The sequence below is a fragment of the Choloepus didactylus genome, chromosome 20 (assembly GCF_015220235.1).
Source record: "Choloepus didactylus isolate mChoDid1 chromosome 20, mChoDid1.pri, whole genome shotgun sequence".
Taxonomy (NCBI): domain Eukaryota; kingdom Metazoa; phylum Chordata; class Mammalia; order Pilosa; family Megalonychidae; genus Choloepus; species Choloepus didactylus.
In genome coordinates this window covers 36,743,643-36,769,986 of record NC_051326.1, presented here as the reverse complement: position 1 = coordinate 36,769,986, position 26,344 = coordinate 36,743,643, and the positions used below count along the sequence as shown (strand labels likewise).

At 43.4% G+C, this 26,344-nt stretch overlaps 1 long non-coding RNA gene across 1 annotated transcript; it reads left to right on the top strand.

The window, feature by feature from the left end:
• Positions 1–223: 223 nt before the first annotated feature.
• Positions 224–25,733, top strand: LOC119516859. Its single transcript, XR_005213385.1, has 3 exons — positions 224–377; positions 2,478–2,616; positions 24,518–25,733. It is a non-coding gene; the product is annotated as an uncharacterized LOC119516859 (long non-coding RNA).
• Positions 25,734–26,344: the final 611 nt, after the last annotated feature.

Below are 26,344 nucleotides of genomic sequence, written 5' to 3'. Positions count from 1 at the left end.
GGGAGCAAATGTTTGAGAAAATGGAGTTCTTTTTTTAAAATGAGCTAGAGGGAAACCAAAATCCAGGTTGTTTCTAAAATGTGGAGGTAGGAAGCTTGTTCTGGAAGTCAGACAACTGACAACTACTGCAGCAAGAGGCGATGAAGGTGGAGTTACGTGGGTCTTTCAGAAAGTAGACTAGATTAACTGATGGCAGAGCAAAGGTCAGAAAGGTTCTCTGGGAACTAAAGAGGAGACAGATGCTGTCACTCATGCAGAATTTTTTCCCTCTGCAGGGGCAGGTTGCCTATGGAGTGCCAAGAGTTGCATAGGAGGAGATAGAGAGGATGCTTCTGGGAGAGCTCCCTTACTTTCATTCTCCCTCATTTACAAATAAGGTGAGTGTGGTCCCGTAGAGGGGAAAGATTTCTCAGGAAAGCATAAATGTGCCAAAGGAAAAAGGTATTGGTGAAGGGAGAAAGACTTCACCACTGGGGAGTTTGGGATCCCAGGGAAGAAAACAGGGATGGGCAGTGATAGGATGTGATAGGGATTTGGGGCAGCTCTGGGCAGTTCGAAGATGCAAGGTAGCTGGGACTTGGAAAGTAGTAGATGGGATGAGGTGGAAGATGTAGAAGAGTTCCAAAGATGACGGACGTCCTTTTGTACTCAGATGGCAAAAGGCTTGAAGGTGAGCCTCTCAACCTCAGCAAGGTATGTTGGGTTCATCTTCTTATGTAGGTGAAAGGTGATGCTCTCACTTCTGAACTTGGAAAGTAGGCTCTTTCCCCATCCCTACCCTAAAAAGGGAGTGCCAACGGCCAATTGATTATTTATTTCTTTTTAATCCTATAGTTTTATGGGGCCGTAAATGAGGACAGAAGGGAATTAATAAAAAAGGTGGTGCCAAGACAAATAGCAGAGTCCTTGCCCATGTGGCACTTGCAGTCTAAAGGTGTGCATGATGCAATCTTGTGGCTGGTGTGTGTTCTCAGGAGGGCAGGGTGGAGCTGCCCTGGGCAAGCCTGGGACAGCCAGGAGGCAGCATTGTGAGGGATGGGTGATCTCTACGCTCAAGGAATGACTGATAGAAAGGTCTTCTCCCAGAGCAGTGGGGGAACAAATGGCAGGTGGACAAAAGTGGAGGCAGAGGCAGAGTGGGTCAGAGCAGGGAGAGACCCTGAACTTCATCTCCTTTGTTTTTGAGGAAGTAAAGGGGTAGCATTTGTAATTGAGTGGACTGAGCAAGTGGGCAGAAGCCTAGAATAAGGCCAGCAAGCACCAAGTCCTGCAGCAGAAGCCACCAAGAATCCACAGGTACAGGAAGGAGCTGCATATACAAGATGGCTCCTCCGAGACGACCAGTCCCTGGTGTGTTCTGGGGATGCATTACTGATTTGATTAAAGGGCCTGTGTGGTTCTTGTTGTGGGGAGCATTCACCCCAAAACAAGTCAGTGAAAAATAATGTGGACATTTGGGAACTTTAATGAGGTTTGGAAGGGTGCAGAAAAGAAAATGAGGGATGTTCCCATAACAAGGCTGAAGCAGGAGTGTGGCCTGTAGGGAGAGTGTGGGCTCGTTGGCGGTTGTCTAGCAGAGACCAATTGGCATGTAGAGCCCCTTGGAGGTGAAGGGTGGCTCACTAGCCCATGGCACTTTGTTGAAAGGATTCTTAAAACCCCTAAATTCATTTTGCATGGATTTCCTTCTTATCAAGTTAGGGCTGACCTTGATTTGGCTTCTTGACACAGTAGATCACGGCTAACCAGGAGCAGGCATCCTGTCACCAGCCATAATAAATGGATAAACACCATACTGTTTTCAAGTTAGCCTCTCTGAGTGTGGTTGGGGTGAGTCAGACCACCGGAGCCTGCTCACCTCTGGGGAAAGGATGAAGCTCAGCCCTGAGCCTGCAAAGCCGAGGGCCAGGATATGGCCCTTCCTCTCCTCCTCATGGCAGCAGAGAGGCCAGAAAACAGAAGTGAAGCATAGTTTGGGGAGCCCAACACATCTGGGTTTGCATCATCATCACCAAGGGGCAAGCTGCTAACCCCCATGAGCCTTAGATTCCTTACCTGTAAAATGGGCTTAAAATTTTGTATCCTTCAGGACTGTGACAATTCTATAGTATAGAAAATATAAAATACAGAGCATGGTGCTTGGCACATAGTAGCTGCTCAGCAGATGCTATTTATCTTCCTTAACATTTTCCTTTTTTTTTTTTAATGGTAGAATTTAAGAAATGTATAGAAAACTCTTGCCTTTCCCTTGGGATATCTAAAAAGAGAGTGGCTGTCCTTCTGTCTTGGAGGTTTGGAGGCAGGGTGTGGACTGAATATCTTCTGAAGACGCATTACCCTAAAATCCTTGTTCTCACTGGGGTGGTCTGTTTTTGCGTGGGGGCTTCTTTGTGACTTTCTCGGAATAAGCTTACACAATATCACTGTGAAAACATAAGTCCTGGTCAATGAGGTTTTTCTTTTGTTTTGTTTTTTAGCCAATCACCTGAAATGCTGAAGACCTCTCAGCAGCCCTTGACTCAGAGCCTGCACTTTGCAGATGAGCTGCCCAGGGTTGGTGGCCAGTCGGTGACATGCTGGAGCCAGAACCCAGTGCCCTGACCCACCAGCACACAGGTCAATGGAGCCTCGAACCAGCTCGAGATAAGGAGCTTAGACAAGATTCAGCTGGAAGGATTGAGTCATCTGGATATTTAGTTTATATGAGATAAAAACACCTGGGCATTAGGTACCATACAGAAAATGGTAATTCTGTAGGAAAAATAAATTGAAGATTGAATTTTTCCACTTTTCGTTGACATAAGTAAAGAGAGGGTAGGAGCTATAGTATGGTAAAAAGAACTGAGGACGTGGATTCAGTTAGCACTTATTTGTCTATGTCACTTACTGTGTTTCAGAACCTCAGTTTCCTGATCTGTATAAAGGGGGTTTTGAACATCTTTCTTACTCCAGTAAGCCCTATGATCCACATCCTCTAGCCTTTGGGGATCAATCTTTGCTTTAATGATTACTATATGGCTTGATCCCCTTATTCCAATACTGTGAGCGTTCACCAGAAGAATCCTCATTAAGATTTCTGGGGGATGGAATAGGATGTGGTTAAGGTTCAGGGATTATATTCTCATGAATCAATCCAGGTTTTCTCTGTTTTTCCTCTAAATTCTGAGTTTTGTTCTGAGCCTATTTGGTTGCCTTCTTCTATTCTCTTTTGCTCCCCACCAAATGCCATTCTACTTCCATCATGTCCCAAAGTATCAAGGACAGCAAACTTTTGTGTGAAACCAACTTTTACTGAAGGACTGAGGGGCAACAGACAGGCAACGCTCATCTCTTGGAACAACAGAGCAAATACATTTGAATTGAATATGAGACATGTTTGTTCTGGAGTTCCTTGACCACCTCAAAAGAATTTTGTACTGCTGGACTCGCTTCTCAGGCTTCCACCAGCTACCACGTTATTCTCCTTCTCTCCAAACCCTCCTCCTGCTCTCACCTTTTCTGCTTCCTGGACTCTTTGTTTCCTTCTTGTTGGGTTGCCTGGAAACTCCAAATTCCTTTCACTTTATGATGCATAATTAGTCAGCTCTCTGTTTTGCTGCTGTGGCCTACACAGGCCATGGCTGGGGAGGTGGGGAGACGTTGTTCATCTTTCTTTTCTAAGACCCCAGTCAGGTCTACACAAGACAAGGTTGGTGGTGGCTGTGGAGTGTGGCGTGCTTCTTACATGCAAGGAACCAGCTTCACCATTTGTCCTGACTTGTGACTCTGCTCCTGCCACTGACGTCCAATGGCAGACGTGGAGCCCAGGAGCCTTGGTGAGGAGGAAATGTACATGGGTGGGTCCCACGGCACTCTCTCTCTGTCCTCAGTCCTGCAATGGGACAGGAGCCAGGTCCTCTCACCAAAGCCTTGAGAATGGTGTCCTCATGGGTGGAGGCTTGAAGCCCTGGTCTGAGAGCTCGACATCAAAGTGTCCAGAAAGATCCTGATTTTGGATTCACTATATGCTGGTTCTGGGATTTGAGGTGAAGAGAGCACCAGAGTTTGGGATGAAAAGCTCGGGCTCTGTAGGCAGGCTGCCGGCACTCACGTCCTCATCCTGCCCTGTCTTAGCTGTGTGACTTGGGTAAGTTACCCCTCGTGTCTCCTGTGCAAAGTGGAGATAATAATGTTACAACTTATGGGGTTGTTGTGAGTGTTAAATGAGATTATGCATGCAAAAGAACTACATCTAACCCCTTATAAATAGTAAGTGGTCACTAAAACTCAGCTGCTATTATGCTGACTTTGATAATTGTTATGTAGCCATGGTCCTGGCTTGAGGAAGTCACAACCTGTAGGGGAGAGACATCTGATCTGATTAAGAAAGTAGAGTTGGTCTGCACGGGCGCCACTTTTGTCCTGCTCCTGCGAACATGGAACACAGATCTGAACTCCATCTTCCTCCTTCCTGCCTCTCCTCCTCACCTCCTGCACTTTCCCTGCAGGTGGCTGAAGTGAGTGTGTAGTGGCTGGAGGGGCTGCTGGCCTGGTTCCAGGGAGTTGGGAGGGAAGTGGGGTCAGCCAGGAAGACTCTGCAGATGACTCTTGGGGTGGGCGAGCAGAGCCAAATGTCATAGTTGCCAAGGAGCTGGGCATGAGGAGGCTGTAAGGTAATACAGTAGGCATTTGTGAATCCTCTTGGAAACATTTAAAGAAAAGGAGAAAGAAATCTGTGCTTTGGAGGAGGCTTAGAAATCACAGTCCCTCTAGCTAGGAGGTGGTCAGGATGATATCCCTAGTTCTCTGATTTTGTTTAACACTTGGTGGAAGATACTACCTGCCATTTGTCACTATCCCTGGGATAAGGCTACTGGGGGTCTAAAGGAGGCTTTCCAGAGGAAGCAGTGGGTTTTGAAGGATGAATAGGAGTTTGAAAGTTGGATGATACCAGTGGAGGGTATTCTGGGCAGAGGGACCAGAACTTCCTGTGCAGAATCAGAAGCTTGTGATCTACTCCATTTTTTTTTTTCCTGTTATAACCACATTGTCTGTACTGAAGCCCAAGATCCTCTAAAGCATGTTTAGTTTATTCCCAGCTGCTGAGGGCTGTTCTATTACGCCAGGCAGTATCTCTAGGATTGTTTTGATGGCAGTGCTCACTAGGAAAGGGCACCAACACCTATTTTCCTTCTAATTCACAAGTTCAGATGACCAAAGGGCTTGGAAGTGAGGTGGAAAGTACATAGACAGAATGGAATGGAGGGAAGATAGAAGATAGGTATTTCTGCAAAAGAGAACAAGGAAACTTTTGGGTGATGGATATGTTCATTATCTTGATTGTGGTGATGGTTTCCCAGGTATCTACATATGTCAAACTTATCATTATACACTTAAATATGTGAAGCTTATTGTATATTGATTATACTTCAGTAAGCTATTAAAAATGAGCATAGGAGCCTCAAATTTTTTAGTTGCCTTTAAAAAAATTTTTTTTTTCAGTACAGGGCTACCTTGGAAACTGTAGGTTTAGTTCCCGACTGCTGTAATAAAGCAAATCACACAAGCTTTTTGGTTTCCCAGGGCATACAAAAGTTATGTTTACACTATACCATAGTCTATTAAGCATGCACTAGCATTACATCTAAAACCAATATACCTACCTAAATTACAAAATACTTTATTACTTAAAAAATGCTAACCATCATGTGAGCCTTCATAATCTTTTTGCTGGTGGAGGATCTTGCCTCAATGTAATGGCTGCTGACTGATCAGGGTTGTGGCTGCTGAAGGTTTGGGTGGCTGTGGCAATTTCCTAAAAATAAGACAACAAAGAAGTCTGCCACATCAATGGACTCTTCCTTTCACTAAAGATTCTTCTGTAGCACGTGATGCTGTTTGACACCATTTTAGCCACAGTGGAACTTCCTTAAAAATTAGAGTAAATCTCTCAAATCCTGCCACTGCTTTAGCAACTAAGTTTATGTAATATCCTAAATCCTTTGTTGTAATTTCAACAACGTTCACAGCATCTTCACCAGGAGTAGTTTCCATTTCAAGAAACTGCTTTCTTTGCTCATCCATAAGAAGCAGCTCCTTATCTGTTCAAGTTCTACGATGAGATTGCAGCAATTCAGTCACATCTTCAGCCTCCACTTCTAACTGTAGTCCTCTGCTACCTTTGCCACATCTGCATTTACTTCCTCCGCTGAAGTCTTGAACCCCTCAAAATCATCCATGAGGGTTAGAATCAACTTCTACAAACTCCTGTTAATAAGTTGATATTTTGACCCCCTCCAATGAATATTTTTTTTTTAATTCTCACAAACCTTATATTTTTGAATAGTTCCGATTTACAGAAAAGTGGCAAAGTTAGTGCAGTCAGTTCTTGTATACCCTGTACCCAGTTGCTCCTATAGTTAAGATCGTACATTACTATAGTACATTTGTCACTATCAATATATTATTATTAAATAAAATCATTATTTTATTTGGATTTCCTTAATTTTTACACTAATGTCATTTTTCTATCCAAGGATCTCATACAGGATGCATTCATTTATTTTTCATGTCTTCTTATGCTCTTCTGGTCTGTAACATTTTCTCAGATTTTCCTTATTTTTTTTTCCCAACCTAATATTTATTTTTTTCATGGATGTCTTTATTTTATTACTCATATACCCATACACTGGATAAAGGGGGTGTCAGTCCCAAGTTTTTACAATCGCACGGTCACAAGATAAAAGCTATATAATTATATAATCATTATCAAAGATCAAGGCTACTGGATTACAACTCATTATTATCAGGTATTTCCTTCTGGCTATTCTAATACACTAGAAACTAAAAAGAAATATCTGTATAATGAGTCAGCAGTCATAATTATTTTTTAAATCCTAACTTTTCCGTTACAACTCCTCCCTCTCATTCGATCATTCTTTCAATCTTCAGGGATATTTGGGCAATGGCCATTTTAATGTCTTCATGCTGAAAAGGGGTATTGACATTATGGTGTAGAGGAATGAAACTGGTTGATGTTCTTCGAGAGACCGGTACCTCTAAGTTTCAGGGCTTATCTGGCATAAGAACAATCTGGAGGCTTTAATTTTCTGGAAAAAATAAGCTTAATAAGTAAAATTTTTATAGAGTCTTAGATAGAGCCCTGGGTTTTCTTTAAGGGTTTCAGGAATACTGTTGGTTGGGGCTTGGCATACTGTGGCAAATTGCAATATTTGGCTGAAGCTTGCATAAATATAACCTCCAGAATGACCTCTCAACTTATTTGAAATCTCTCAGCCACTAAAACTTTATTTTGCTTCATTTCTTTTCCCCCTTTTGGTCAAGAAGGCTTTGGCAATCCCACAGTGCCGGGTCCAGGTTCATCCGTGGGATTCACATAGCCGCTCATGAATCTTAAATGTTCTCAATGACATCTAGAATGGTGATCCCTTTCCAGAAGGGTTTCAATCAACTTTGCGCAGGTCGAGTAGAGGAATCACTACCTAGGATAGCTATAGCCTTATGAAATGCACTTCTTCAATAATAAGAGTTGAAAATCAAAATCACGCCTTGATCCATGGACTGAAGAATGGATGTTGTGTTACCAGGCATGAAAGCAACATGAATCTCATTGTACATCTCCATCACAGCTTTTGGATGACCAAGTGCATTGTCAATGAGCAGTGATATTTTGAAAGGAATCTCTTTCGTCTGAGCAGTAGGTCTCAACAGCGGGATTAAAATATTCAGTCAAACATGTAAACACATGTGCTGTCATCCAGGCTTTGTTGTTCCATTTCTAGAGCACAGGCTGAGTCAATTTAACATAATTCTTAAGGGCCCCAGGATTTTCAGAGTGGAAAACGAGCATGGGTTTCAACCTAAAGTCAACCTGCTGCATTAGCCGCTAACAAGCGAGTCAGCCTGTCCCTTGAAGCTTTGAAGCCAGGCATAGACTTCTCTCTATTTAGGAAAGTCCTAGATGGCATCTTCTTGCAGTAGGCTATTTCATCTATACTGAAAATCTGTTGTTTAGTGTAGCCACCTTCATCAATGATCTCAGCTAGATCTTCTGGATAACTTGTTGCAGCTTCTCCATCAGCACTTGCTGTTTCACCTTGCACTTCGATGTAATGGAGACGGCTTCTTTCCTTAAACCTCATGAGGCAAACTCTGCTCGCTCCAAATTTTTCTTCTTCAGCTTCCTCACCTCTCTCAGCCTTCATAGGATTGAACAGAGTTAGGGCCTTGCTCTGCATTAGGCCTTGGCTTAAGGAAATGTCATGGCTGGTTTAATCTTCTATCCAGACCATTCAAACTTTCTCCATATCAGCAAGAAGTCTGTGTCACTTTCTTATCATTCGTGTGTTATCTGGAGTAGCACTTTTTTTTCAATTTGCATATATATGTATATATATTATTGAGATTGTTCACATACCATACAACTATCCAAAGATCCAAAGTGTACAATCAATTGCCCATGATACCATCGTACAGCTGTGCATCCATCACCACAATTTTTTTCAATTTTTCTCCAGAAAAGAAATGAAGACAAAAAAAGGAGTCTCAAATCCTCTCATACCCCTAACCAACACCCCCTCCATTATTGATTCATACTTTTGGTATAGTGCATTTGTTGCTGTTGATGAAAGGATGTTAAAACACTACTAACTGTAGCATATAGTTTGCAATAGGTATATATTTTTTCCTATATGCCTCTCTATTATTAGCTTCTAGTTATAGTGTCATACATTTGTTCTAGTTCATGAGAGAGATTTCTAATATTTGTATAGTTAATCATGGACATTGTCCACCACAAGATTCACTGTTTTATACATTCCCATCTTTTAACCTCCAACTTTCCTTCTGATGACATACATGACTCTGAGCTTACCCTTTCCACCACATTCACACAGCTTTCAGCACTGTTATTCTCACAACATGCTACCATCACCCCTGTCCATTTCCAAACATTTAAGTCCACCCTAGTTGAACATTCTGCTCATAATAAGCAACCACTCCCCATTCTTTAGCCTCATTCTATATCCTGGTAACTTATATTTCATGTCTATGAGTTTAGATATTATAATTAGTTCATATCATTGAGACCCTGCAATATTTGCTTTATGTGTCTGTCTTACTTCACTCGATACAGTGCCCTCAAGGTTTATTCATCAACCCCTTTCTTTTAAGACAGTTTTGTTCACACACCATACATTCCGTCCCAAGTAAACAATTGTTGGTTCCTTGTATAGTCACATATTTATGTATTCAGTACCATCACCACTATCTATATAAGGACATCTCCATTTCTTCCCCAAAGAGGAGGAAGAGTAAAAGAAGGCAGAGAGACAAAATAAAAAGAAAAAAGAGAGAAATAAAACAACAACAACAACAAAAACATGACAGCTAGAAAGCAACAAAAGGAAAGATACCATTAACCTAAGTAGGATAAAGAGTCAGGCAACATCACCAATGCCGGGCGTCCCATATCCTTCCCCCAATCCATCTCTCCATAAGCATTTAGCTTTGGTATATTGCTTTTGTTACATTAAAGGAAGCATAATACAATGTTTCCATTAATTATAGTCTTTAGTTTGCATTGATTGTATTTCCCCCCCAATCCCACCCTATTTTTGACACCTTGCAATGTTGACATTCATTTGTTCTACCTCATGTAAAAACATATTTGTACCTTTTATTACAATTGTTGAGCACCCTAGGTTTCCCTGAGTTACGCAGTCCTAGTCTTTATCCTTCTTTGTCTTTTGTTCTGGTGTCCCACATGGTCCCAGCCTTCCTCTTTCAACCACACTCACAGTCATCTTTGTTCAGTGTACTGACATTGCTACTATCTCCCCAAATTGTGTTCTAAACCTCTCACTCCTGTCTTTTCCTTTCTATCTGCAGTGCTTCCTTTAGTGTTTCCTGTAGAGCAGGTATCTTGTTCACAAACTCTGTCATTGTTTGTTTGTCAGAGAGTATTTTAAGCTCTCCCTCATATTTGAAGGACAGATTTGCCAGATATAGGATTCTTGGTTGGTGGTTTTTCTCTTTCAGTATCTTAAATATATCACCCCACTTCCTTCTTGCCTCCATGGTTTCTATTGAGAAATAAGCACATAGTCTTATCAAGCTTCCTTTGTATGTGATGGATCACTTTTCTCTTGCTGCTTTCAGGATTCTCTTTTTATCTTTGATGTTTGATAATCTGATTGTTAAGTGTCTTGGCGTGGGGCTATTCAGATGTATTCTGTTTGGGGTATGCTGCACTTCTTGGATCTGTAATTTTATGTCTTTCATAAGAGATGGGAAATTTTCATTGATTATTTTCTCTATTATTGCTTCTGCCCCTTTTCCCTGCTCTTCTCCTTTGGGGACACCAATGACAGGCACATTCCAGATTTTTGTTTTGTTCTTAAGTTCCCAGAGATGTTGCTTATATTTTTCCATTCTTTTCTCTATCTGTTCTTTTGTGTGTAGACTTTTAGATGCCTTGTTCTCCAGTTCCTGAGTGTTTTCTTCTGCCTCTTGAGATCTGCTGTTGTATGTTTCCATTGTGTCTTTCATCTCTTGTGTTGTGCCTTTCATTTCCATAGATTCTGCCAGTTGGTTTCTCGGACTTTCAATTTCTACCTTATGTACTCCCAGTGTTTTGATTATATGGTCCATCTTTTTTGCCATATCCTCTCTAAACTTTCTGAATTGACTTAGTATTAGTTGTTTAAGTTCTTGTATCTCAGTTGAAGTGTAAGTTTGTTCCTTTGACTGGGCCATAACTTTGTTTCTCTTAGTGTAGGCTGTAGTTTTCTGTTGTGTAGGCATGGTTTCCTTGATTACCCCAATCAGGTTTTCCCAGACCAGAACAGGCTCAGGTCCAAGAAGGAAGAAATATTCAGTATCTGGTTTCCTTGAGGGTATGTCTTAGAAAATTGGTACACCCTGTGAGGCCTCGGGTCACTGTGCTTTTCTGCCCAGCACGTGGCTTCTGTCAGCCTGTAACTCCAGACTGGTGTAAGGAGGTGTGGCCCATGGCTGTTTCCCCCCAGGCTCTGGTTCTGAATGGAAGGCAATAGTAGAGCTGGGCCCCACCCCTTTTCTCTTAGGGAAGATAGACACCCTAGGGAGAGGTCATTAGCATTTCAATGGTCTCTCTCTGTCTGTGCTATCTCCACCCTTGTCTGGGTCAGAGCACTGGGAACTGGAAATGGCTGAGGCTTTCTCCACTGAGCCGAAACAGTAACAGAAATCCCCCTTCAGGGCCAGTCTGGGTCTCCAAGGTCAGTCTTCACCCAAAGCCTCTGTCTGCTTGTTGGGGATTCATATGGAGCAGTCCACACTTGTTAATTAAAACCCCAGTTGGAGCTCAGCTGTGCTATATTCACTCTCTCAGAGAAAGCTGCTCTCTAGCTCCATGAGGCTTTGCAGCTCGGGCTGTGTGGGGAGGGGGCTCCTGGCTTGGATCCACAGTTTTTACTTATAGGTTTTATGCTGCGATCTCAGGCATTCCTCCCAATTCAGGTTGGTGTATGAGTGCACAGTCACATTTGTCCCCCTGCAGTTATTCCAGATTGTTTACTAGCTGTTCCTGGTTGCTCATTAGTTGTTCCAGGGGGACTAACTAACTTCCACTCCTCTCTATGCCACCATCTTAGATCTCCCCTGGAGTAGCATTTTGATTCCCTTCAAGAACTTTTCCTTTGTATTCACAACTTGTCTAATGGTTTGGCTCAGGAGGCCTAGCTTTCCGTCTACCTCAGCTTTTAACATGCTTTTCTCACTAAGCATCATCATTTCTAGCTTTGATTTAAAGTGAGAGATATGTGACTCTTCCTTTCACCTGAACACTTAGAGGCCACTGTGGTTTTTTAATTGCCCTGATTTCAATATTGTTGTGTCTCAGGGAATAGGGATGCCCAAGGAGAGGGAGAGGGACGGGGGACGGCTGGTCAGAGGAGCAGTCAGAACACACACACACTCATCAACTAAGTTTGCCATCTTATATGGGCATGATTCGTCATGCCCCCAAATGATTACAATAGTAACATCACAGATCACTCATCACAGGCCACCATAACAGATACAATAATAATGAAAAGTTTGAGCTATTTTGAGAATTACCAAAATGTGACACAGAGACATGAAGTCAGCACATGCTGTTGGAAAAATGGTGCCAATAGACTTGCTTGAGTCAGGTTTGCCACTTCAATTAGTTAAAAAATGCCATATCTGTGATAGTGCAGTAAACCAAAGCACAATAAAATGAGGTAGGCCTATAGAAAACTAATACAAGATCACCAAAAAAATTTACAAAAATTCATTAAAGCATGAAAAAGACATAAACCACACATTGTCCTTCACTTTTTTGGGGGTGGTAGTGGTGGTGGTTTATGATCACCATAACTAAAAGACATACATGGGGTCCACAGTTAGCAAGGCCCTACCCCCAGTGCCAGTGGGCCATGGTGCTGGAGATCAGGAGAATCACCTGGGGTCTCATGTTCTGCAGATATCCAGCTGCCCCCACCTAGAGATCCTGGTTCAGTAAGTATGAGGGGGAGACCTGGAATCTGAATTTTAAAAAAGACACCCAGGTTTGTGATACAGGTGGTCCACTGACCGCTCTTTGAGAAATACTATAAGAGGGAATGAACCTCAAAGGTCGGGTATTTCTCCTTTATATTTTCTCACTGAGCCTCCCTGGTCCTATTTCTGGACACAGGGATGGCTTGCAGCTGCATGGTGAAACGGAACCATGTGGACTCCATTCTGGGGATGCCTGCTTGTAGTTATAATAGTAGCAACAATAGTAATAGCTACATTTATTGAGCACATTCTACCTATGAGGTACTGTTTCAAGGGCTTTACATGTCCTCTCGGTGCTAGTGGTGAAGGGCAAGTTACCGGAGTTGGAGGCACGTGAATTTAGCCTTGCCACAGCTAGCTCCGCAACCTTGGGCAAATTACTTACAAGTTCTAAATTTTAGTTCCTCATTTCTAAAATTGGAATAAAAGTTTCACCTGCATCCGAGGGTTGTGAGGGTTGAATGTGTGCAACACCCTTAGAAAAGGGTCTGGCACCAATCAAGCCTCCCATAATGCCGGCAGTAGTGATGGATTTGGCTGTTACTCTGCTCACCACGGCTCGGGGATGTAGTCCTTGGCCCTTTCCTGCATGGCCTGGGGCAAATCTTTTCCCATCTCTGGGCCTCAGTTTCCTCACCCCTAATACAGACAGGGTTGGATGATTACAAAGCCCCCCTTCCTTCCCTAACAGAGGTGCTCAGTGCTGGTTGTGTATCGGGATCATCCATCCCGGAACCTGGAATTGACCCGTCAGGGGTGTGGGTCTGGTGTCTATTCTGGTGCACAGCGAGGGCAGAGAACTGCTGTGCTGAGATAGTCCAGGCTCAGGGAGGATGTGGGATAAACTCCGGAGACTGGCTCGTGACCCTGAATTGGAGGAACCCAACTCTGGTGTTTGACTGACCTTTCCCCTCTGGGCTTCTGATAAATGGACTGAGGAACGTCATCATGGGGTGTGTGTGTGTGTGTGTGTGTGTGTGTATGTGTGTGCGAGTATGTACATGAGATGCATGTGTATATATGACTATGTGTACCTCTACGTGGGAATGTGTCTGTCCGGGGGGCACGGCTGGAAGTGGGAATGTGGAGCCATGTGCATGATTGGAGGGGGTGCCATGCTGAATGCTGCACCCCTTGTTCTGATCTTCAGGGACTAGGGGCCATGCAAACCTTACCATATTTGCCAATAGCAGTGGTTTTCAACCTGTGCGGCAACTTGAGAAGCCTTATAAAAATATTGTCTGGGTCCCACTTCCAGCGATTCTGATTTAATTGCCTGCAGTGTGACCTGGGCACCAGGACTTTTAAAAATGCCCTTGAGGGTTTTAATGTGCAGCGAGCTTGAGAGCCACTGGTCACCAGGGTGGAGGGCAGGAGGCTCCGGCCCAGACTTGCTCTGGGTGGGCCCAGTCCAAGGGCTAATGCAGCCTACGTGGTGGGTGAGGGAGGCTACCTGTAAGCTGTTTATTACCTGCTGGAATTACTAGGCAAATATTGACCAGAGGCTCCAGTGTCCCATGAGCTACCTGTTGTCTCCATGGGGCATATCCTTGGTGCCGAGGGAACAGGTTATTTGTCTGGTTTGGGCTCTGCCAGCTGGGACAAGTGCCAGGACCTTTCAGCGGGCATTGTGCTCTGCAGGAATCACGGTGATGTAAAGGAGAAGGCGTTTACATGTATAATTTTTGCTCACATGAGCTCTCAAAACTTTGGTAAGGTTCTTTAGCCTCTCTGAACCTCAGTGTGTCCTAATCTGTGTGGCAGGGATAACAGTAGCTACCTGCAGTGTTACCGTGAGGATGCAAAGATGCACTGTGTATAAAGGATTCATCACATCCTAGTTGCTCAGTAAATGGTCATTTCTCTTTTCTGGGTAAGAGAACCAACTGGCTGCCTGATCTGGAGAAAGGTGCTTCAGTCTTCTTGCCTGTCAAGTCAGGGTATATTAACGGGCGACCATCTCTGATTGCTCTTGGGGAGTGGTGGAAAGACCTGACTGAGCTCATCCCCTTTCCCATCTCAAACTTTACCCAGCACCTGTCCCTTTGTGAACCCCCCAAATCAACCATGTCAGTGTTCACTCTTCTCCCGCAACTTCTAAATCGTTGACCTCTTCCTCCTGTCCTGCCCTGTGTAGCATCCCCAAATCTCTCATCTTTCCCCTTCACTATCATAACCCTGCGGCCCCCACAGCTCCAGGCCTCCTGGCTTGTCCCTCTGCTCCAGACTGTCCTCCACACACAGTTAACTTCATAAAGTTCAAATGTGATCTCTTAACTGGGATTATTTATCTTCATCTTCCAGTCATCTAACCCAACAACTGGACGTAGTTTGTGTTTAATACATACGTCTCAGATGAAGGAATTAAATGAATAGTTCAGGCCGGGGTTTCAGATAATGTTTTGTTTGCGGAGGGCTGTTTGTGCACTGCACAATGTTCAACAGCAGTGGGGCCTGTGCCAAACTAGATGTCAGTAGCAAACTGTACCCACCCCCACCTGGTAACAACGCGAACCGTCCCCAGACATTGCTGAATATCCCCTGGGGAAAAAATCACCCCATTTAGGTCTGACACATCTCTGAATGTCTTGAAGTAAACACTATTGGTAAGTCCAAGGTTAACAAGACACTGACGTTGATTTTATTAGAGCATAAATCAGAGATAAATGGTAATTTTGTAGGCTTTGTCCTGAAGTAGGCCCTATCAGAAAATGGAAGGGAGTATTTTCTTTAGTGATAAGTTGGAGGAGAACTTGTCTGAAATTTTAGCTTGAGTTTCCAATTAAATCAGGTGAAAATCCAATGAGAGAGGATACACTATTTCTCTTTACCAAGCAGTTGGAATTACAATTTTAAGAAATCTGATCAGTACCCACTCCACTTCCCTCCTAATTAAATCCCCTTCCTTTCTTCCTTCCTTCCTTCCTTCCTTCCTTCCAACTTTTTATTGTAATGACATAATAGATACAATTCAAAATTTCCCATTTTTACCACTTTCAGATGTAGAATTCTGTGGTATTAGTTACATGCATAATGTTGCACTACCATCACCAACATCTACTATTGAAACTTCTTCATCACCCCAAAAAAATTCTGTACTCATTAAGCAATGACTCCCCATTCCTGCCACTCCCCGCCCAGCCCACCCTTCTGGTCCCTGGTAACCAATGCTCTCCTTTCTGTCTCTATGTGCTTGCATATTCTAGTGATTTCGTATAGGTGGAATCACACAGTGTCTGTCCCCTTGTGTCTGACTTATTTTATTCAAATGATGTCTTCAAGATTCATCCATGTTGCAGCATATATCAGATCATTCCTTGTTTTTTTTTAACTCATTTTTATTGAGATATATTCACGTACCACATAGTCACACAAAGTGTATATTCAATTGTTCACAGTACCATTATATAGTTGTGCGTTCATCACCAAAATTAATTTTTGGACATTTTCCTTACCACACGCAAAAATAATAAGAATAAAAATTAAAGTGAAAAAGAACAATTAAAGTAAAAAGGAACACTGGGTGCCTTTTTTTTTTTTTTTTTTTTGCACCCATTTTTCTACTCATCCATCCATACACTGGACAAAGGGGAGTGTGATCCACATGGCTTTCCCAACACATTGTCACCCCTCATAAGCTACATTTTTATACAATCGTCTTCAAGATTCACGGGTTCTGGATTGTAGTTTGATAGTTTCGGGTATTTACTGCCATCTATTCCAATTCATTAGAACCTAAAAAGGGCTGTCTATATTGTGCGTAAGAGTGCCCACCAGAGTGACCTCTCGGCTCCTTTTGGAATCTCTCTGCCACTGAAGCTTATTTCATTTCCTTTCACATCCTTCTTTTGGTCAAGAAGATGTTCTCCATCCCATGATGCCGGGTCTAAATTCTTCCCCGGGAGTCATATTCCATGTTGCCAGGGAGATTCACTCCCCTGGGAGTCAAATCCCACGTAGTGGGGAGCGCAGTGATTTTACCTGCCAAGTTGGCTTAGCTAGAGAGAGAGGGCCACATCTGAGCAACAAAGAGGCTTTCGGGAAGAGGCTCTTAGGCACGATTATAGGCAGGCCTAGCCTCTCCCTTGCAGCAACAGTCTTGCCAAGGGCTAATCCTGTGGTAGAGGGCTCAACCCATCAAACCACCAGTCCCCAGATCATTCCTTGTTACGGTGGAATAATTTTCCATTGTATGTATGTACCTCCTTTTATTTATCCATTTGTCAGTCAATGGACACATGCTGCTTCCACCTTTTGGCAATTGTGAACAATCCTGCTGTGAATGTCGGTGTGCAATATCTAGTTGAGTCCCTGTTTTCAGCTCCTTTGGGTATATACCTAGAAGTGGGATTGCCAGGTCTTATGGCAACTATATATTTAACTTCCTGAGGAATTGCCAAATTGTTTTCCACAGTGATTGCACCTTTTTACATTTCCACCTTCAGTGTACAATGGTTCTATTTTTCTGCATCCTTGCTAACCCGTGTCATTGTTGTAATTTTAAAAAATCATAGCTGTCCTGGTGGGTGTGAAGCAGTATCTCTTTTTGATTTTGATTTTCATTTCCCTGGTGACTAATGATGTTGGGCATCTTTTCATGTGCTTATTGGCCATTTATATATCTTCTTTGGAGAAATGTCTGTTCAACTCCTTTGCCCATTTTTAAAAATTTAGTTTTATTGAGATATATGCACATACTATACACTCATCCATGGTGTACAATCAACTGTTCACAGTACCATCCTATAGTTGTGCATTCATCATCCCAATCTATTTTTGAACATTTTCCTCATACCAGAAAGAATCAGAATAAGAATAAAAAATAAAGTAAAAAAGAACACCCAAACCACCCCCCCATCCCACCCTATTTTTCACTTAGTTTTTGTCCCCATTTTTCTACTCATCCATCCATACACTGGATAAACCACAAGGTTTTCACAATTACACTGTCACCGCTTGTAATCTACGTTGTTATACAATTGTCTTCAAGAGTCAAGGCTACTGGGTTGGAGTTTGATAGTTTGAGGTATTTACTTCTAGCTATTCCAATACGTTAAAACCTAAGAGGTGTTATCTATATAGTGCATAAGAATGTCCACCAGAGTAACCTCTCGACTCCATTTGAAATCTCTCAGCCTCTGTAGCTTTATTTCATTTCATTTCACATTCCCCTTTTGGTCAAGAAGATGTTCTCAATCCCACGATGCCGGGTCCAGATTCATCCCCGGGAGTCATATGCTGCGTTGCCAGGGAGATTTACGCCCCTGGGAGTCAGGTCCCACTTAGGGGGGATGCTTTTGCCCATTTTTAAATTGGGTGTTCATCTTTTCTGGATGAGTTGTAGCAGTTCTTTATATAGTCTGGATATTAAACCTTTATCAGGTACATGATTTGCAACTATTTTCTCCCATTCTGTGGATTCTCTTTTTACTTTCTTGATAATGTCCTTTGATTTGCAACGTTTTAAATTTTGATGAGGTCCATTTTATCTATTTTTTTCTTTTGTTGTTGCTACTTTTGTTGTCATACCTATAACATGACAGACCTTTAACTAATTTTCTCAAAAATCACTTTGTCCTTGAAGCTTCCTCAACCCTCCCAGTAAGCATTAGTACCCTCAAAGCATGTTGTGTAGACCTCATTTTATGTAATGATCCTTTTAGTGATCCTTTTCTACATTCTTCCTTGCCAGGTCTATGCTTAGCTTTCCGAGGAACTGCTGAACTATTTTCCACAGTGACTGCAGCCTTTTCCATTTCCACCAAGGTACAACGGTTTTATTTCTCTGCACCCTTCTTAATGCTCATTTTTATTATTGTTATTTTAAAAAATCATAGCGACCCTAGTGACTGTGAGCCTTTTAATGATCCTTTTCTGTATCCCTGATCATCCTTCTCTGTGTGGCAGCTTGAGGAAGAGCATGTTGCCTCCTGCTTTGACCCTGAGTGGCTCAGGTGGCCCCTTTCTGCAGGGTGAACTGTGGCAAGTTCTCGAAACTCCCTGTGCTGAGTCTCCTCTTTGTAAAACTGGGGTCATGATACCTCCCTCGTCATGAACGTCAAGTAGCAAGCACTCACCAGTGCTGGCTATTAGCACAGAGCTTCGTTATTTAGCTACAAGATAGGAAATGACCAGATAAGCTGCCCCCTCTGACGTGGAGCAAATTCTTGGGCAAGGAAGAGCTCTTACCTGGCACAGACCCACAAATCCTCCTTTCTAACCAAGTCATTGTCTATTATCGTCCTCTGTTAAAATGCAAATTCCTTTGAAAAGGCAGCATATTGGGCTACCAGATAAAATACAGGATGACCAGCTAAATTTGAATTTCAGATAAACAACAATTTTTAGTATAAGCATATTCCAAGTATTGCATGGGACATACTTACACCGAAATTTATCTGTGCTAATTCTGGCAACTCTACTTCCCAGTCACTCCTGGGGTGCATATATTTGTTAGATCCTTTTCAGAAAGTCGGGTTGGATAGGAAGAGAATGCAAAGTGCACAGAGCTACCTCTTTGATTGCAATCAGTGTGGTAGCCCTGATGAGTCAGGGAGCATGAACTGGTTTACCAGCTGAGTTTTATCTGTGATGAAACAGCTTAAAAAAATAAGGAAGCCCAGTTCCCACTGAGCCTCTGGCTTTTACATGAAACAGGCATGTAAGGCTTCTGTGCTGGCCCCTTTTCTCAAAATTTTTGGCAAAGAAGACAAAAAAATAGCTTCTGTGGAAATTATTTATTTAGTATTAATGGGGTGAAGTTAGATCTTGGCTAGACATTTCAAGTAAACAGGATCACTCCAAACACAGTTGTTTGAAACCAGAGATTTCCTATGACCCCCTGAGTATTAACAAGAGCCAGAGAAGTTGTATTTATAGCATCCCTGTTAATTTCTCCCCCCTTGTTTAATCCCAACTATAACAAATCCTGGAACATCTCTGGATGGTGGACTGTTTGATAGATGAGGCCAGCAGGTGATCCCGTGATGCAATTGTGTTGACGAATGGGAGGTCTGGGGTTGTAGTGGCAAGAATAGGGACCGGGGGTGGGTGCTAGTGGGTATATGATATTTTCAAGAAGCTGTAAACACTATCAGTTAATAAAAACAATTAGCTCCCAGCACACAGTGTCTTTCCGTTAAGTTTCTTGGAGGGCTTTTTAAATTGCTCCTGACTCAGCATCTGAACACTATTCCCAAAGTCGGAAGCACTGACTCCTCACACGGGAAGGAACCATCCATCTCTGCCTTCCCCTCTAGAGCAGCTATCTGCGCATCGCTAGGCCACAGTGACTTTTCTTGATCCCCTGGCCCAGATTCCTGTTTCTTCCTGAGCAACCCACTGTCTCTAACTGAAGATTCACTCATGCACTTTGGAGAAGCAGACTGTGGGTGAAGCTCCCATTGGAGGGAGGACTCTGTTCAACAGATTACCATAAGATGACTTTAAGAAAGTTTTCCTACTCAAGGGCCTTCTTAGTACAGTCAGAATTTGAGAATTAGAAGAGACTTCCAGATGTAGAGGGAAGGACTGGGGGATTTTTGTAATCTGAGGATTCTACCAGTTTTAACAGAGGATCATCAAAAAAACTGGAGAGTGTGTGTGTGGAGAGGGGAAGCAGGGAGTTGAGGTGGAAAGAGAAGGAGAGGACCCAGGTCTCAGCCCTAGCTCTGTCAGTTACTAGGGGTGGCCTTGGGCATGTTGCCTTGATAGACTGTCCTTTAGTTTACTCATACCTTGAACAAGGGAATGACATAATCTATTTGCTATGCTGTTGTATTTTCTAGCGAGGTAACATATGTAAGTAAAGTGCGAATGATTGTTATTGTAGTCAAAACAATAACTGTGTGGATATCTGAGTTGAGGGGTGCCCATCGGACCCAGAATATGTGTGTTTTACTGCAGTGGGATGACCCATGGAGACCATCAGGGCCTCACAGGGTCATAATTCTAGCTTTCTTGGAAACGCTTGATGATCACTTCTGATCGCCACCGGAGAGTACAACTTAGCTTGCTACATACGTGTGCTGGGCTATAATTAAAAATATATCTCCTACTGTGAGTTTTCCTAAAAAAAATTTTAAGGCACTGCTTTAAGTAATGACAAATATGATTTCATCACTTGGGGCAGCTTTAAGTCCAAAATCCAGACAAAGAAATGAGTGCTGACAGTCATCAAGGCGAGGAGCCCAGAAATGCTTTCTTGATTTGAGTCATGAGACTGGTGTTAGGAAGCCAGACAGGTTCTAATCCCAGCTCTTTAACTTAATAGCTCTAAGCTTCTCTGAGCCTCATCTCCTAACCCACAACACAAAGGGCCGGTGGCGAGCTCCAAGGCCTTTTCTAGTGCTAACAGTCTGGAGTTCTTTATCTCTGACTGTTCTTTTGGGACCATTTGGGCTTTCTTAGTGTGGGCAGGAGCTGAGTCCAAGGACATGCTTGTCCTCTTGCACCCGGACCCCTGCTCTGGGGATGACCTTCTCCCACATCACAACTTTCACTTCTTCCTCCCGGGACTCCCACTTAGTGTCTCTAACATCCTAGGAGTGTGTGGAGATAGAGATATTTTCTGAACATTTCCCTCTGCTTCCTGGAAAAATAGGACTCTCTCTCCACGTTGATGGTTTTCACCAATATGGATAATGTGGGGACATATGGGACAGTTTGGGGTGGGACTTGAGTCAGCAGCAGGACTGGCAGACGTCTCCTGGTCTGTCCTCTGAAGGGGTCCTTCAGTCACAGTGTCACTGGTCCTTCCATTACCTAGATGCAAGTCTTTGAACTTTATCCCACTCACCGCACAGCTGAGCAGCCTCTTCCCTCGTTCTCTCCCTTTCTTTCTTCATCTCTCACTTTCCTTCCCTCTCTTCTTTTGATTTTTGGTTTCCCCAAAATGAAAACATCTCTTTCATTTTCTTCTCCCTATCCTCTTTCCTCTTTATGTTATTAAAATACCTCCCTTTCCAAAGCCTTGCTGCAGCCTGCCCCTCTCACCTGCTTTGCTGGGTGTTGGGCACCTCAGAGGCAGCTCTAGAGCAGGGACATCTTGGAGAAAGGCAGACATGAACCAGAGTGGGATTGTCCAAAGCTGTCTGCATTCATCCAGGTCCTCTGAGGAGAAAACACCAAGACAGAAGTAAATGTGCAAAGATTTTATTAGCAGAAATACCTGTGTGAGAGAAAATGCAGAGGGAGTCAACGGAAGCTGGGGGAACCGTCTGCTGCAAAGCAAGTATCAATGTGAGTAGAGAGAGAGAGAGAAATTGTGTAGAAGCTTCTAGACTAACATGCAATCAAAGGAAAGTTTGGCAAAGTGGTAGAGGAGTCTGAGCTCAAGTTGGCCATCCAGGGAGTCCTATATCGCCCAGGAATGGGTCTGCCTCAGTATCCCTGCTGTGCTCAGTCATTGGCTGGGAGAGGCTGATGGGAAACATGGCCTCCTGTAGACAGTGTGATGAGCTTCAGAGCATAGCAGCAGGGGCTCATGGTCAATTAAGCCCCCTGTAGTTGGCGGCCACACTGTCTGGTTTGGCCTTTTGTACCTACCTGATAAGGATCTTCTTTTTGTTTTATATCGTCTCTTGCTTGAAAATATTTTTGCAGTGGGCATAACGTTTCTGTTTTGTTTTTCATTACACACAGATCTAGTGTGCTGCTTACAAAGCAGCAAACTGATCTCTTCCAGAGTTTAGTTAGATAGCAGGTTCTGATCACCGGAGGAAACAAACAGCGCAGGGAGTGGCTGTGTGTGGCCAGGGCATGACTGCATTCTGACTGGGTGACTTTGCTGGTGCCCCTTTGTTTCTCCTGATGTCAGCCTGGGCTGCACATTCTCAAGAGAGCAGATCATGTTCACCTCCCTGGCTAGGAAGCACGTTTTGTGTTTCATAGCGAGGCCTCTGTGCCCTTGGCAATCCAGGTAAAGGTGGCTCTAATCCTGCTTCACAGCCGGGTTAAGGCGCCAGGCCTCCTGGATTCCTGTGAATCCCAAGGCGCTGTCTCTGACCTGCTCCCTGTGTGCCAGCCCCGTTGGGCCTCTGCCAGCTGGCACAGCCAATCCCGGTCCTTTCACACACTTGCCATTTCATCAGGTTGGTTCATTTCCTGAAGCTTTAGAACTTAGGGGCTGGGATCACGTCGTAACATACTTCCGCTATTCTGCCCCACCTCCCCATGTCCTCCCTACCTGTGTTCTCTTTCCACCTGTGCTCTCTAGTGTACTTTGGTCCCTCAGCTCACACTGGGCTGTCTGCAGAGTGGAATCTTCCTCTGCTCCAAGTGCTTCACGCCATCTAATAGCTGCCTTCCCCAGGCCCCTCTGCATCTCCTCACAATCTTTTTTCTTTTTTTGACATTTTATTTCAAAATAATTTCAAACTTACAAAAGAGTTGCAAAAATAGTACAAAGAATTCCCACCTATCCTTCACCCAGAGTCCCCAAATGTTAACATTTTTACAGAAATAGTACAACGATCAAAATCAGGAAATTAACACTGATACACTTCATTATCTAATCTACAAGCCTTATTCAAATTTTGTCAATTGTTCCACTGAGGTCCTTTTTCTGGCTCAGGACCTAATTCAAGACAGTCTCGCACATTGTAGTTAGTTGTCCTGTGGCCTTAGTCGCCTTTACTCTATGTCAGGGGTCAGCAAACTTTTTCTGTAAAGGACCAGGTAGTGAATTTTTTAGGCTTTGAGGGCCATATGGTCTATCTTACAGTTATTTTCGTTTGTTCCGAGTGAACATCTGGCCAACAGATTCTATAGATGAAATGGTCCCCCAAACAATATTTCCTCATAAAAAGTGCTGACACATATTAGCATTTATTCAGTGTATTTTCAGCAAGCTGCTCCAGTGGATGTAGGGGCACTGTGTCCTTGGGCCATTATGGCATGCTCTCCACCCTTGTTTTGGGCCAGGAGGAGTGGACACTTTCTGTGGCTAAGGGAGCCCTAGCCTAGGCAGGGGCGCCATGGGTTTATGGTAGTGCTGATTTGGGTTGTCTGCTTTCCAACATCATTTAGATATGAGCCCCTCAGACTGGGTTCCCTCTTGCCCAGCCCTTTCTCCTCCAAGGTGGGTGTGGGAAAGCTCAACTCTCCTCAGTCTGGGGAACAGGCTCTTCTACAGATTTCCTCCCACCCCAGGGCTTATCTTCCCAAAGTGAGACTCTTGGAATCCCTGACAGCCCAAGTCAACTGAGGATGGTGGGAGAGACCCATGGGCATGAGTGGGGAAGGGAGGGGTGCTGGGAAAGCCAAGCACCTCCTTAGCTATCAAAGCCATCATTGTTCTCAAAGAGTTAACCTGCATACCAGGCTTGCAATTAGCAAGGAATAATGGGGTGTGATTGGTGTAGAACAACGGCTGGAACTGATTTTCAGCCTTACAGTGGAGAAACTGCCCCGCTGATTCCCCTTCCTTATTTCCTGGTAACTTGCAGTCAGCAGGCTCCTTAGAGCAGAAATCCTTGGGAGGGTGGGGACAGGGAGCAATTTGTCTTTGAATCATTTAAACAATGCAGCACAGCCAAGCTAAATGGAGCTTATCAAATGTTACACCTCTTAAAGCTGCAATCAGAGGTGGCAGGATATGAACTGTGAAGAACTCGTTCTGCTCAGAGAGGAGCCAATAGAACAGACTTACTCAAAAGAAAGGGGAATTTGAGAGGTGCAGGAAAGAGAAATGGATCCACTTTGAAGGCCAGAGCAATAGGCTGGAAAGAAGCTGATACCCGAGGACAGGGCAGAGTAAAAACATTTAGTGAGCACCTACTGTATACAGGTATGTTGGGCGTTTTTATGCAAATTGTTTTATTCAAGTTTTGCCACAGTTCTATAAGGCACGTTCATGTGTATATTCACATAGAGAAGCAAATCACTTAAGACTTGTTCACTTGCAAATGTGGCCTGAACAAAAGGTTGTTTTTTGTTTTTTTCTCTCATATAGGTAAGAAGTCTGGTGGATTCACTGGATTCAGAGCTCACACAATGTCACTGGGACCTGGTTACTCTCCAGCTTTCGATTCTGCCTTCTGCTGTGTTGGCCTTGGCCTCAGCCTCCTTGTAGAGGTGAAATGGCACCAGTTCCTGCATCCTCTGAGGTTCAAGCCCAGAGAGAGAGAAAAACTCTCCTCTCTAACTGTCTAAGCCAGACTTCCAACGGAGGGACCAGATTTAACTCCCACCTTTAAAAAAAACCAGACAAAATATATGAGACAAAGGTTTTTAGAAAATGGACAAGAGGCAGCGCAGGACAGTGATCCTGAGAGCAGAGAAGTAAATGAATTGAGATGTACTATCACCCCAGCTTACCACCTGCACAGTTTCTAGGCCACAGGTCGGGAGGGGAAAGCTGGGTGGAGCCTGATAGTCTCCATGAGTTAAGGAGATGGAGTTGGGAATCTGGGGATTGGGAGGACCCAAGGCAACTGGAGTTTACAGGGTAGAGTATCACAGGAGAGAGAGAGCTACCCACTGAGAGAGAGAGAACTCCAGAGACCATTAGAGGGATGCCCTTGAGTATTCAGCAGAGCACTAATGGATACATTCATGAGAGGGGAACACTGGAGGTCCGGAAAGAATCCTCTGAAGGAATAGGCATAAAAGTCCCCAAAGCTCACACAGGTCAGGAATATTTTGTGCTCCCACCAGCCAGAATAGAAAAACCTTGTAAGACATGGAGCATCGGCTAGAATACTCAGAAATGTGTTGCCTCAATAGAGGGGCCTAGTTAGCCCTACACTAAAGGCTGCTCTGGTCCTGACTAACACATCTTAAATGCAAGCCTTGAATGGAACTGTTTCCAAGTCATTTAACTGTACACCAGAACCTAACTCAAGACTATTAAAAGAAGTACAAAAGTATCTAGCACTAAGAAGATAAAATTAAAATGTCTGTCAGCCAAATTAAGATTTGCCAAGCATGCAAAGAAGCAGGAAAATAGGATCCATAATGAAGAGAAAAATAAATCAATAGAACCAGACCCAGAAATGATACAGATAGAATTAGTAGTCAAGTTCCAGAAAGTAGAGAAGCACATGAGCATTTTTTTTATTAAATTCAGTTTTATTGAAATACATTCACACACCATACAATCATCCATGATATACAATCCACTGTCCACAGTATGATAACATAGTTATGCGTTCATCACCACAATCTATCTCTGAACATTTTCCTTACATCAGAAAGAACCAGAACAAGAATAAAAAATAAAAGTGAAAAAGAACACCCAAATCATCCCCCATCCCACCCCATTTGTCCTTTAGTTTTTATCCCCATTCCTCCACTCCACATGAGCATTTTAAAAGGAGACACGGAAGATGTAAAAAGACCCAAGTACAATTTTCAGAGATGAAAGAAGAAACAATGTCTGTTCCGGTTTGCTAATGCTGCCATTATGCAAAATACCAGAAATGGATTGGCTTTTATAAAGGGGGTTAATTTTATTACAAATTTACAGTCTGAAGGCTATGAAAATGTCCAAATTAAGGCCTCAACACATGTATACCTTCATCGAAGGAAGGCAATTGGCATCCAGAAAACCTTTGTTAGCTGGGAAGGCACGTGGCTGGCATCTGCTGATCCCATGTTGTGTTCTAGCTCCTTTCTCAGCTCCTGTGCCTTCTTCAAAATGTTGCTCTTGGGGCATTTTGTCCTCTCTTAGCTTCTGCAGAGCAAACACTGAGCTAGCACCCCTTAAGTGTCAGCAAAAGTCTGCTTTCAGCTGCTGTCTCCAAAATGTCTCTCTGAGCTGCTCTGAGGTCCTTCTGTT